Here is a 13,430-nt window from a genome sequence, read left to right on the forward strand (position 1 = left end):
GGCTTACATATGGCGTGACTGTGCATTATCTATAACATTATTGTGTGTTCAAAGTTTAAGTATTTTCGCTACATGCATTGCAATGTAGGTATTCATTGTATATCTTATCGTAAACAAAGATCTAATTGGTGTGGATTTGGGCAAGAAGTATTATTCGTTTCTAGATTCTTTCCCTTACAATAACAGAAACATCTGGTGTTGTTCAAATTTTTTGATCGAAATTGAAAAAAGTAAATTGAAAATATAATAAGTAATACTTAAACTAGAACGACTTTAAGTGAATAATCGCAAGTTCACTACGTCATGATAAACGATGTAAACTAATGCATACCGCCAGCGAACACAACAGGAACTACATACCTTCACGCCATAGATTGGACAAGTTCAAACATGCTTAACACCCGTTAAAATTTCTGAACACAGGGAATGAAAACTTTGCCCAAACAATGCCAGTGACACGATATATTTTCAGAAAAGTATAAAATTAATATAAAATGGTGTGATGATACCAGTTTAGTTTGTTATTTATACTTTATTGTACCGCGGGGACACAGTGAGTTTGGCAAACAGCCATTATACTAAAAGCAGAGTATGTATTCCGTCAGGAGTGTAAGCAAGAACACGTACACAACAGCACAAACCAAACTGTCGAATATAAGTACTGGTACGATGTTATATGGCTTGTGCTTGTGGTCAACGTTTTGTAGCTCTTGGCACACACAGCCATATCACTGGGTGTATAGCTAACTTGCTCGACTATAAGAGCCGTTTGCCTTGTCCGACATGGCCATGTTTGGAATCTAAGCTTCTTTCAATTCAATTCTGAATCGTGACTGGTGCAGCACACAATGTCATGACAACTCAACACGTCTATCAGCTCAGTGTTACTAATTTTCAAATTAATACACCGTAATCAAAGCCATGATGCGTGATGGATACTAACCATATCGACGGCAGAACAGTGCTGCAAATCCAATTCCATATCCTGACTAACAATATCAGGTTTGGTGACGTCAAAGCACACTGACATCTGTCAAACAATGTTGTTTAGACAACGATGAGTTGAAGCCCTTCCAATGGCTGACTTTTAAATCAACTTCGTCTCGCCCAAATTTATTCTTACTGTAACCTACAATACTAAGTAGGCGTGGGTTTTTAGCCTATATGGAGGAACCGTTTATCGTCGTCTGTCAATCGTATTTCCGTCAACTCCATTGGGTGAATTGGTTATTCAATGTGATTAACATTGGTTGATGATTTCATTCACATAAAAAACCTCAAACGAGGCGGGAAATTCAGACACCTTATTGTAAAGTAAACATGTGTCGACTGATCGGTTATCATGCCAAGTCGTAGCTATGATAAATCATTTTTACACTTACTAGAATAAATTAAACCAATATAATGACAACAAAAAAACGTTCATTAGAAAAACATTCCAAATTTTGTTGGCTAGAATGTGATTCCACAATATTGAAATAAATAAAAACTAAAACCATGGTGTAAAAGATTGAATGTATTTCACTAAACTCGGCATAGAAAAATAACAAACTATATCATATTTAAAACATTACCTGTTTATTCTATATGCACATTATGAAGCGTTATGCTAGTGATATATACATAGTTAGAACATAACAAATAATAATAGGAAACTGTAATACATCAGCTCTAAAACAATTCAGTACACATCTTAAATTCAGTATTCATATATCGGATGCTATTATTATGTACAAAATTTTATTACATTATTAAAAAGTCACATTTCGTGCACTGATGGCCGCCTTGAATCAAGAAATCGATAGAATACTGGTCTAACTAAATTATGTAATTTAAAACATGTGACAATCATTGATACCAGACTTATCATTGACAGCAATCACCTTAACATTTTTTTATGTGTTCTACAAGTTGTACGTAACGACAGAAGAAAAAGTTAAAGAAACTTATCATGAAATATGATTTGTTAGCTAGATGAACACTATTACATACTATCAACAAACTGCCTAAAAGTATTCACTACATCACTCAATCCTGACCCTAACCTTTTCCGCAATAAAACACACTCTGAGTCCCAGAATAAATAAACAGCTATATCAATTCTTCGGCAGATCTGCTGATGGCAGTGTTCACATTTTTTGGCAGGAGTACAAAATGAATCTATTTTCTGTGAATAAAAAATATACATGTGCAAATCTAGAGTTATTATTTTGATTGATACTTAGCTGTATATTATAAAGGATGAGTGTTGAGTCTGGTAACATGGTAACAATATTTTCACAGTTCATTGATCATATAATATCATATTATATCATATCATCTGATTTTCTGTCACGATGTTATACTACATTGGCTCTACGAACAATTGAAGATCAATGTGAGATTGTGAGATTTTTTCAAATCAACATAGGGTTAATAAGAAGTCAGTATTTCAAACAGAGTAAATATACTTAAAAAAAAGCATAAAATGATTACAACAAGTATATACCTGTAGTGCTGTCCAGATCTATTCCGATTAGGATTTTTCACTAGCAAGGGTGAATTCTTGTATTTTATACTGAACAGCACTGGGATCTCTGGACTCCTGCAAAACATATGGAATGGTGACTTGGTCGATGTGGCTATTAACGTGTGATTAACGATTTGGGCAAAATAACACTCACATACCAACGATTTCAGTATTTAATATAGTGTGCATTTATAGAAACAACTGTGTGAAAACGACATTAATATGTCAAATGTTTACAACAATTATATACCTGTAGGGGTTTCGAGACCTCTTCCGATTGAAACTTTTCACGAGCAAGGGCGAATTCTTGTAATTTGTACTGGTAAGCACTGGGACACCCGGATTCCTGAAAAGCATATGGAATGGTGACTTGGTAGATGTGGATATTGTGTGCATTGTTACAAAGTGATTCTATATTATATGCAAAGAATAACGAATTTGGCAAAATTACACTCACATACCAATGTCTGTATTTCATATACTGTGCATTTATCAACAAATCTGTGTGCAAATTACTGTATCAATTAATTATAACATTATATACCTGTGCTGCTTTAGAAACCTCTTTCGATCGAAACATGTCACGAGCAAGGGCGAATTCTTGTAATTTGTATTGTTCATCACTAGGACATCTGGATTCCTGAAAAGCACATGGAATGGTGACTTGGTATATGGGGGTATTGTGTGCATTGTTACAAAGTGATACTATATTATGTGCAAAGAATAACGATCTTGGCAAAACTGCCTACACATACCAACGCTATTTGTGGGACAGAATAGTTCGTTTTTTTTTCTCCTAACAAAGAACGTCTAACTCATTGTGGGAGGTTGGTGAAGTACACCCAGCATGACTATTTGTTGAATATGAATTTGTAGTACACTTACCATGGTGCTGTGTTCACAAACAACAGAAGGATATGATGCTATAACTAGGATACCTGCAACACACAAAACAATAACTGCTCATTTTAACTTATTATAATAAATATATAATAGTATTATTTATACATACATAGTTAAAAACATGCGTATATAATTTATGGGTCAGTGTGTAAAGAAATAACAACCTCAGAATATACAGATAAAAATATACAAATGAAATAGGAATGAAATAGGAATGAATTTGATATATAAACAAATGTGTAAATAAAAAAATAAATATGTGTATAATTTGAATTATAAATATATATATATATATAGGTTATTTCATCCATTTGCTTATTGCTAAACTGTATCGGACAACTCAAGAGATATCACTCTAGGCATAACAGTTGAGGAGTAAACATTTCAGTTAAAAGTTCCCTTCTCCAGTGAGTTATTCTCCTCATGGATTTGGTGACCAGATCACACTACTTAAGAATTGGACTCTCGGCTAACAGTAATGTATGTACGTAATCACATTTTAGTAACATGCCAAGCAAAATTGTCGTGGGTGAAATCATATATGGTGAAATTGACGTGATTTTTAGATGACCACGTTTAATAACAGTAATGTTCGTAAAATTGTGTATATACTCTTATCTTATGCTTCTAACTATAGATGATAGAACGAAAACTTACCTTTCAAATGCAATTTTCGAATTGAAAAATGCGCATGCGTGATGTCATGATCTCGAAGGCTGCAACTGCGAGAGCGAGAGCGAGAATCCTCCTGGGTTGGTCATATGGTATCAAAGTTATGCGCAATCGACGCACTAACAACATACAACATTATGGGCTGCCAATCAAGTTATAGCCGACATCAAAGTATCGAATTCAGAACTAATCCATTTATAGTTTCCCATGGTAAAATTTCTCGTTATGAAAACACGAATAACACAAAAAGGTAAAATAGTCAACGTAAATCCTTATAGAAATTGACCGATAGACAGTGTCATAGTTTGTTTGCTGAAAGAACAACAGTTGTTATATCCATTTCCACTAATATGGCAGAAGTGAATCAGGCTTTGGATAGATTGAATAGGACTATGTACGGCGACAAATTACTCCACATTTAACTCAGTATGGTCCAATCGCGTAAGTAATGAAAAAAACGATCACATAAGGATAGGTAATAATCTCATAGCTGATAAAGTCCAATGAAGTAGGCGAAAAGGCTACATAAAGTGTACAATCAGGTATGTTTCACGTATTAGCTGCTACATACGTCGCCACACACCAAATAAGAACTGTCCTGTAACAACGTCCTGTAACTAACTTGTGACGTTATCGTAGGGCGGGGCTAATGAAGACAACAATCGGTAATCAATCACTACGTAGAAATAGTCAGAAAACGTCAGTCAGTACGTAGAAAAACTAATTGTGTTTATAGTATGGCACAAAGCCAAAACGGTAAGCCCAACCAGTAACCAATAACGTGAGTCAATTTAGATAATGGCTTTGAGAACGAGGTGTGCGTGGTCATGTGATCTGCGAAATCTGGTCACTGTAATTGACAAGAGTTCCAATATATAATAGTTATTGAAATGACAATAGCACTGTTGTTTTCGTATAAATATGTGTTAATACATGTCAGCTGTATCATGTGATGTCATAAGAGCCCGGTTTGGTATAATTGGCTAAGACAAGGTGGTTTTGTAAAACATCATATTCCATTGTGTCTTATCTAAGCTAATTTATTCTAGACATATTCCCACGTTTCGTGGTTCAATGTACAGGACCTTGTGCATATATATTTATTGTTGGAGCACTAGTTATAGTCATAGTTTACTTTGTTCAGCTTGGTAAACTTGTGTACTTACAGATAACGTCTTCATTAACGCAAAGATCCCTCAACGTATGTAGGGTAGCGTAATTTACACTCGTTGTGTACGTCGCATGCATATCGAACATGACATGGTACAAATGACTATTAAATTTTTAGGTGTGACAACATAGTATTAATGGGTGGTAGTTCTTCCCAGATGCTATAAATATAATTGTATAATAGATCAGAGTTTTCATCATCCAAATCAAATATACTAGTCAATTTTATATACGAACCATCAAGAAAGAGAGCACAATTGAAGCAATTGACTCCCAATCTAAACAAATACGACTATTTAGTGTATTTTCAGTCAGTTGCCTAGCTGCATTATGAAATTGACCTCCAAACCCTTGCTTTGTTTTGGCTATTTTTAAAAATATCAGACCAAAGTTAAATTGGCCTTTTGGCAAATTTGTCCGTTCAAATATTGTATAGTTGTGCATCACACTTTCCATTCCATCACATGATATAGTAAATAATAACAGATCATAAAAATGGCCCATGGAAAAGAGATAATGCGATCTGCCTAAAGTTAAACTAAGAGAAGTTCTGCGTTTTTAATAACATAAGTCAATACATATTTGGTGTCATGTCTACATTGCCAACGAAATCTCTAGCTGCCCATCGAAATTAAATAACCCTCAATAGTGGAGGCAAATGTAGTTTAAGTATAGCAGTGATAAGATTCCAATTTAAAAAAAAACACGCAGTTTATAACTACACATCCCACATAGAGGTAATTAAACTCCAATGGAACAATTTAGTCATGGTTCAATATGTCAAACAAACATGATAGGTGCACAATGCAAAAACAGTTCACGGTGTATGATATGTCAGTTTATGTTACAAGCATGTCCCACGACATGGCATCCAGATGAAAGAGAATGTCAGCTCAAATATTACTGTGGTGATCTTGATTGGATCCAGCATTCGCTGACAACAAACTGCTCTGTGATTCAACATCGGTGTTGTAGATTTCAAATCAAGTTGCAAATAATATTGTGTGGGTTTTCCGATGACATCGACCTGTAGTACGCTTAGACAGTAGTCAGCCAATAAGTCCTAAGCATAAAGTGGCATGTAATATCAGACTCTCTACTGAGGAGAAAATTCCTAACATACTAATAAAACTTCACAGTAGGATGACCTCTTAGATGTGAGTGGTGGTGCACCTCCTAATATACGTTTGTTTGCAAGAGCATTGTAAATGTTCATTCCTCGAACAAAAAAATGTTGGGCCATCTTGCGTTGTGACTTTTCAATGTTGAGCAGAAACCCAAGTGAAACCCTGCACTAGCTTTTTACTTGATTGATGAAGTAAAAGTCAGTCGTTCGTGAAAGGATAACCAGGAATGTCTCATACTAGTGGAGTTGAATTAATCCTGCATGATATACGTTTGTGAACACCAATTGTGCCATACAGAGCCAGAGGGAATTTTTACATTGATACGAGCATGACAAGGTTTTCGCCTCATGGGAGGCTGGGATTCTCTCCCCAACTTATCAACACATACATGCAGGGATTTGTGCAGTGCACAGAAGCAGAGTTTCTATTTTATTGTTTTGGTAAATACAGACAGATTTCATTTTGGCATCAAACATTAATGATGCCCGGAAAAGTGTGAGAGATTATTATGATCTGTACTACAAGGTATTTTTTGTTTTCATGTGAAAAGTTGTGTACATCTAACTTGAAGACGAGTAAGTGATCATCTTGTAGACAAGGACTGCTTGCAATCAATTATGACCAGGGGAACATTAACAACAATATCATATAGATCACTCTAACAAAAAAGCTGCCTCAATCTACAGGTGTCTTTCCATTTAAATTTACTTGGCATTATGACCATGAAGTAAGACTTTAGAGTGTTTCAGACTTATTCCATAAAATATTGAGAAATTCAGAATCAGTTGCATTGCGCAATGCACATAATTTAACATAAATTAATTTAAATAAATACAAAAGATGTATTGTACGCTATGACATTTGCTCATGGATAATGCAGTTCACACCATGTTACAGTGAAATAATCATTTTCAATATCTACAGAATGTCCACCAGAAACCGTTATCGCTCAGTTGATTTCGTTTTTTGTAATCGCCTTATTCGGTCAGAATTATATCAACGGTTTACAATATAGCAATGCAATACCAGTTTACAAGTTATGTGCGGTTATTCGTGGCTAATAAAATGTAAGTTTACACTATGCATACAAATGCAATTGTAACTCGTTTAAAATTAGCATTAATATAAATTACAAGCTTATTACGTGCATATAAACACGCAAATAGATACTAGTGCCCAAGACAAAGAATCCTAATTGACAATTATGCACATATTTTCCCTCAAAAAGAAAAAAAATGAATAAAATAGCCTCTGAAGTACATGTCCTTGCTGTGACTTGATAGTTGTGGAAGCCTAATCTCTGATGCGACAGACAATCACAATCCAATGGGTTTACAGAATTACAGACGAGCGACATAAAGGGTGGGTCACATGACCAACACCCGTATAAGAAAAAATAAAATTATACAGTTTGATTTGTTCAACAAACAAACATATCAAAGTCTTCGATATACAGTTTGAACTTGTACATTTTTAAAACAGAATGTAGTTAGTCGACTACATTCAGTTGAATTAAAATAGAATCATATTATCCATTATCTATAATGTAATGTAAGTAAATTATTTAGCCAAAAAGGGAAAAATACTTAGAGTAACATGCACATTCAATAGAATATATTCAAAGTCTGTTTGGCACACCACGACAATGTGCCCTCATTCGACAAGAGCTAGTAGCATGCGTAGACCGAGCTCAAGCCCCATATAATAGCATTTAATTACACGTGCACGTGTAGACTAGTATATTCGCATTTTGTCTGAAGACAGAAACATGAAGTGGACATTCCAATCACTGGCTGTGATGTATTGCTTTACTGCCATTCACTCAAAATGTGATAGACTTTTCCAGAAATTTCAAATCAATAGTCAGTTGACTGACCAGATGTAACAGGTATACACGTCGGAAACGGTAGTCTCCATACCCTGAAGGCGTATTATATTGTAGACCGGGTATTGTGCACTTTCATTAACATTACAACAATGTCGTTGACATGTATTATCATACACTATGTATGACCCTCACCAGCATAATACAATGTTGGTATAGATATTTGAATAGCTTATCGGTAACAACGAACAACAGCATAGTTGCAGCATAGATGGTCAACAAACCACAGTACGAATCGTCACCCACAATTCACCTCTATATACATTCTATAAGCAGGACAAGCTACACATTTGAATCTGTTAAAATCACTGGCAAACAAAGGGATACTTTTTTGCCCCCAAATCAAGTAAGTCAGTGTCAGAGTGCAAACTACGAAAAGTGTTATTAATAAATGACGTTGTGAACCAGAATGAATATATTAATGTCTATTATGTTTATATTGCCTTGCTGGTTACGGCTGGATAGTCATGTTTATTTTATTGAAATGCTCAGTTTTACTGACCCACCCCTATTCGATCTTTATCAGATACTTCTGACTTAACACAGGTAGACAATAAACAAGGGAATGGCTTATACATGTACGAACATGTACTCAGATACTACGGTAATGACAGGGGTCGTGTAGTATTCGGCAGGTAGTAAGATTTGAGTCACCTGATCAAGAAGACTGGTCTATGTGTCTAGTTTTTTGAACACGCTCTTTTCCCGAATCAATGCCAACTACCATGATATCGCTGCTGACCTATGGCTAGCAATATTGTCTCATAAACGAATTGAAAACTTCATATCAGTAAAAGCAAATCAGGAGATGTCTTAATAGTACATTCAATATGAGTGGGCGCGGCTTTCTCGACCCCAATTGAACTTTGTACAGTACCTAGAGTCTGTCAATTACGTATATTTGAAGTGCCGTCGTTGTTACAGCCACCTCGATTGGCTGAAACGCTGATATTCAATATGAATAACATGATTTCACAAGCCAATAAGAAATATGATACCAGAATGCAGTAGTCTAGATTTAATATGTGCCCAGTCAACGGCGTCATAATAAGGCGGGAATTTAAATAAAATCCCTATTGTTAGCTTGGCAGTGAATAACCGAATAGTATTTTAACCCCGGAAATTATCTTACAAGGTCTACGAATTTTTACAAATTGATAATTTCGACGCTTTATTACTACTGTTTACTGGTAATGGGAACTACGTAGTACAGAATGCTGAATTTCGTCAAGGGACCAGTTTGCATAAACTAGAGTAATGACACTATTATTTGTGCTGTTATTTATAATGAATAATATAACCAATATGAATGTTATATAATATGTTATTTTAGATAACATCACGAAATGAACAATTCTGAGAGAGGTCCCCCTGCAGTGCCCATATGTATAATACATCAATCAGACTTGCGGTTTTTAGGAAGGAGTGAAAAATATTACTTTTTACAAAAAATGACAAAAATATTCAAAAAAATTAGAAAATTGAATATATCATCATGAAATGAACAAATCTAAGTAAGGTCTACACAATGAACATATACACCAAGTATCAAAGCAATTAAAAAGAGAAGAAGAACAAGTAAAAAGTTTGACAATTTCTTTTGACTCAATCACCTTAGCTCACACACTTGACTAATTATATTGTAACAAGAAACATGGGCAGACTGCTTGACTCATTGAAAGGAAGTAAGAAATGTAAAAATAAACAACATATGTATATACAGAATGAATTATTTTTTATTGATCAATGTTTACTATTATTGACTTTTCTCGTTTCTGTGTTTTAATCGAATCGTTTATGTACTCGTATTTTTCGTGGCGTTAAAAATAAATTTAACCACGCCGCACATTTACATGTATCTACGTATTTTTCGAGGTGTTAACAAAGAAATATTTAATCACGCTAAACATTTATACACTACGCAACTATTTTTCTTACTCACATCGTATGTTTTTTTGTGACGTTAAAAAAAATACTCAACCATGTCATAAATATATACTCCATGTCAATATTTCATTCTTGTTTACTTCTTTTGTGCAATAAACTCCATTAGTTTTCAAAATGACGTGTATTTATTAACGTGTGTGTGTGTGAGCGCCCTCTACGATACATTCTGAAAATCTTTCGTCCACGCCTGTCCAATTAAAAAAATAATTAAAACATCCAATTAAATAATAATAATAAAAAAAATGATGGTAATTTATGCAAATGTATTCACGATGACCTCGACACGACCTCGTATTCACATCAATTTTATGTATGCAAATGTATTTACAATATCCCATTGTGACGTCATCCTCATTCAATGAACCCCTTTACGGCCATGTCCTCATTTATGATAATTTATGCACGAAATGCTATTGTGACGTCATCAGTTATGCTAATCTTGCTCCCACCTCGGATACACTATGGGGACGTCCATGAGGGCGCTGTTCATAGTTGATCGGTCATCTCATGAACAGCGCCCTCATGGTCGTCCCTATAGTGTGTCCTAAACTACTTCGGTTCAATCTTTTCTCCAATAAACCTCTGGAAAAATAATAACCCAAATATATCATCGGCTTTTCGTAGTTTTGACAATAGTGAATGCTGGCAGAATTCTATTCTTCGAGCCCCCCAAAAAGTTCAAAATTTTGCACTCTTATTTCTCGAAAAATGTTTCGATGACTCCATACTTCTAAACGTATATATATATTCATATAAACAGCGATATCTTGATGATATGACACTACAAAAATGAGGCACGGGGAATAAGATATAAACTTCCAATTAGGCTTAAACATCACTAAACAGAACATATTTGACAATGGGTTTAAAATGGCGATTTTAAACATTGAACATGTACGCTTAAATCTTTGACTTTGGTACAACGGTAACACACACTGATTACATACGCACATTATTGATTCTTCAAATATTTGCAAATTAAATATGCCTTTTTTAAAAAGTAAAAATTGGGGTTGAATTTACATTTCTCATCATACACTATGTATGTTACACAATAGGTTGTTCATATACAAACATACAATGGGGAAAATAATAGTATTAAAAACTGTAGTGTATTTTTGGCATCAATCAAGTATTAAGCATGCATATGCTACTCGATTGTACATATTCTGCAAGCCATCGACATTCAATTGGGGAAGATTTGAACGCATTTTCAGATCTTGTGACTTTCTTGTATTGTCCACCGTGAAAATGGTTTTAAGATGCGAGCACGAACAGTTCGTAGAGTTCATTATTATTGCTGAAGGTTGTGTGTCATCTGTTCATAAAAGTTAGTGTCAGAAAAGAAAACCTTGCGCAGACAACTTGCATATGAAGTGTTGGTGATAGTATCTTAAAATGGTTCCAGTTCTGTGTTAATGCTTAACACAGTGACCAAAGCAACCAAATAAATAGTGCATTCGAAAACAGTTGTGGACTTGTGAATTTAAAAACACATACAGTTATCATCAGGTATTTTAATCTCTTGACATCTGACATTAACAAAGTATACTAAATTAGAAATAAAAAAGTAGGCATACAAATAATATCAAATGAAAATAGTTGAGATAACAGATACCAACACAGAAATCAAAAGTAATAAAGGGCCAATCCTTGGAAACAGCACTTCAAAGACAGGTTGAAAGAGTGCACAAAGGACAAGCAAATGCCATTCAATTCAATTCAAGAACCTAGCTATAGATCACAAAACAAAACTTGTTGCATTTGTTTTCTTAATAAATTTAAGAAATAAAATTCAATTTAACTTAATAATCCTGCAGACGCTTCATCTTGCCAATACAATATCTTACATGCCACCTGCAGTACTCAACAAATTCCATAGATTTGATATTTAAAGCTGATATTAAATCAACAAACTTGGATGTTCACTAAAATCATTGTATTGCTATAAAACAATATTTATTTATTTTGATGAGAAATAAATGGTGTATGGGGAAAATAATATACTACATAATCTATTAGGTATTCACATTTTAGTTAGGTTGGTGCTTGTAGGTTTGAGAATGTGAAATTTTACATTGCATAATTTGGATACAACACTTATTATGAGCTTATTACTTTTAATATAGGTGCGTTAGGTTTGGATTGAAATGAGACTCAGTATACCTATTCACCAAGTATAATTGGAATGTCAGAAAATTCTCTTACGCAAATAATGCAATTATTATGCACGACTGTCAATCTGTCAATGGTGCTTGTAATACGTGTAGAAAAGCTAAATATGTTTTATTTCTGTTAAGTGGTTCTTGATCTATCATTTAGTTGTCAAATTTATGCAAATTAGGGAATTAATATGTACGGATTCAACTCTAAACTAATCAGGTCATGGATTTTCTTCGCAACATCTATGCATTGGGGCTCATTGAAATTAGTGAGCTGGTTCTTAAAAATCAATGAAAAAAGCTGTATGGATCTTAGTTGGATATTGATAACTCGGACAAATATGGGTTATGTCTAGATCATCGAGCAAACACTGTACGCACAGCCATCGAACCTCATATAAGGGAAGTGTGTAATGCTAAAACAATCCTAATTATTCATAGGACAACTCGGCAACATACATAACATGACAGGCATGGTGCCAGATCAAAATCGTAGAGAATGCCTTAACACTGTATGATAAATTAGACATAAATTAAATACAAAATTATTGGTGCTTAACAAATTTACTCTAAATGTATGTACCAAAGACAAATATTGAAACCTGTCTACTTCCCAAGGAACGAGCTCACATTATTTGATTCCGAATGGCAAGTAAACTGAAGACATGGCTACAGCAAATTACCTTACTCAGCTAAGTACATTACTAAAATTGTAAACTTGTCTTTTTTTATATTGGTTCTTCCCAGGATGTTGATGTTTGTCAAGTGACCGACGGACGTGCCATCAAAATCTGCAGTAAGAGCTGGAACTTCGGTGATTATAATCATATTTTTATCCTAATAGTGGTGACAGTTGGATAGTGATGATAGTGAAGTTGGAAAATTAGAAAAGTCGTCTCGAAAGTCACAAGAAAGCATGCCAAACAACTTTGTCTTCAAAAATGCAAATATTGTATGAAAAATCTCAGTTCTAGAAACAGAAACATAGCTGGAATTATATGAATTAAAAATTGTTATTGTAAATTTGCATGACAGTATAAAAAACAAGATCATAA

General features: G+C 34.3%; 1 long non-coding RNA gene across 1 annotated transcript; it reads right to left on the reverse strand.

Moving 5' to 3' along the window:
* Positions 1-2,029: 2,029 nt before the first annotated feature.
* Positions 2,030-4,661, reverse strand: LOC144353297 (uncharacterized). The gene is made up of 6 exons (XR_014926755.1): positions 4,070-4,661; positions 3,395-3,447; positions 3,054-3,149; positions 2,760-2,855; positions 2,489-2,584; positions 2,030-2,167 (listed from the first exon to the last, which is right to left on the reverse strand). It is a non-coding gene; the product is annotated as an uncharacterized LOC144353297 (long non-coding RNA).
* Positions 4,662-13,430: the final 8,769 nt, after the last annotated feature.

The sequence above is a fragment of the Saccoglossus kowalevskii genome, chromosome 17, assembly GCF_978046115.1.
Source record: "Saccoglossus kowalevskii chromosome 17, keSacKowa6.1, whole genome shotgun sequence".
NCBI classification, from domain to species: Eukaryota; Metazoa; Hemichordata; class Enteropneusta; family Harrimaniidae; genus Saccoglossus; species Saccoglossus kowalevskii.